This window comes from Mesoplodon densirostris, chromosome 10, assembly GCF_025265405.1.
Source record: "Mesoplodon densirostris isolate mMesDen1 chromosome 10, mMesDen1 primary haplotype, whole genome shotgun sequence".
Taxonomy (NCBI): Eukaryota; Metazoa; Chordata; class Mammalia; order Artiodactyla; family Ziphiidae; genus Mesoplodon; species Mesoplodon densirostris.
The window spans coordinates 104,628,938-104,630,642 of NC_082670.1; positions in this window are offsets into that span (position 1 = coordinate 104,628,938).

Genomic DNA, 1,705 nt, shown 5'->3' on the forward strand with positions numbered 1-1,705 from the left:
TCTGACTCCATGAAGGTGCAATTTACGGGCAGGAAAACTTCCTGGACGAACAGAGTGAGGGAGAGCTCTCTCAGCACCTTAGAAAACCCAGCCCTGCGAGGCGTCTGCTTCTCTTCCCTGGGAGTCAGAAGATGTCCTTTCCCTTTAAATGTGCACCTGGCAAGTTCTCTATCAAACCAGACTGTCACAGGCAGGCCCTCCACCCTGCCAACAAGAGCAGTCACTGAGATCCAGGGTGGCTGTTGACTAGCTGGCGGGGTTAGCACAGATGGACTAGCTGGACCATGGACAGACGGGGGGCACTTGCCATGAAGGGACCACACTCCACAGGCCCAGGGGGTGGAGCCCCACGATCTCCTGACTCCCACAGCTGCCCTCGGACCTCACCTCTCTCCCTTTGAGGCTCAGGCCACGAGCCAGAACACTTTTCCTCTTGCTGACCTCTGACATTCGCTGCAGGCCTTGGAGCCCTGCTCACCAGCCCCACCAGGGTCACATTCCCTGCTGCTGTCCTGGTGATTTCTGACATCTACGTGAACAACTCACACTTCAACTATGTTTCTCAGGACAACATTGCTGTTTCAGGAAGGTGGCCAGGGTCTAATCGTTCTGCAGTCCCATCTCCACTATGTAAACTGCTACAAATTTTAAGAGACGTGTGTGCTGAGAAGTCTTAAAGTAAAGTCAAGCCAGTGTGCTGGTGCAGGAATCTTAGTACAGATCCAGACTTTTACTGCATTCCTACTGAAAGCGAGGTGTTATGATGCGTGTTATCCCACTGGATCCTAAAGGTAAGCATTTGAACTTTTACTTTTGTATTTATAGTTAATCTAGTTGTAAAAAGGGTTTGGGCATCTGTAAAAAAGCAGTTGTGGGCTTCCCTGGTGGCGCAGTGGTTGAGAGTCCGCCTGCCGATGCAGGGGACACGGGTTCGTGCCCCGATCCCGGAAGATCCCACATGCCGCGGAGCGGCTGGGCCCGCGAGCCATGGCCGCGGAGCCTGTGTGTCCGGAGCCTGTGCTCCGCAACGGGAGAGGCCACAGCAGTGAGAGGCCCGCGTACAGCAAAAAAAAAAAAAAAAAAAAAAAGCAGTTGTGGGGCTACTATGTGATGTCAGGATTAATATCACTACAGTTTTACAGATTAAAAAAAAAAACCCTGACGGGACTTCCCTGGTGGCCCAGTGGGTAGGATTCTGCACTCCCAAGGCAGGGGGCCCGGGTTCGATCCTTGGTAGGGGAACTAGATCCCACATGCCACAACTAAGAGTCCACATGCCGCAACTAAAAATCCGAATGCCACAACTAAATATCCCGCATGCAGCAATTAAGCCCCGACACAGCCAAATTAATTAATCAATTAATTAAAAAAAAACAAACCCTGAGACTTAGAATAAACGTTGTCCCCAAGGCTGCATAGTAATTGGTATAATGGAAACTTGAACTTAAATCTAAGAGGTATAGTGAGAAGAACAGAGTGCAAAATGGGAATATTAACATCCACCTGGTAGGGTTATTGTAGGAAAATGATACAATTTACGTGAAGGGGAGGAGAGCACAGCAATGTTGCCTTCCTTCCCCTCCATCTTCAAATTCTGAGCTCTTTCCATTATACCACTCTGCCTCCTCATCACCGCAGTTCATCAGAGAGGATATTATACATCAGCTTTACAATAGATAAAATACTACCACAGTCATTTTTTTTT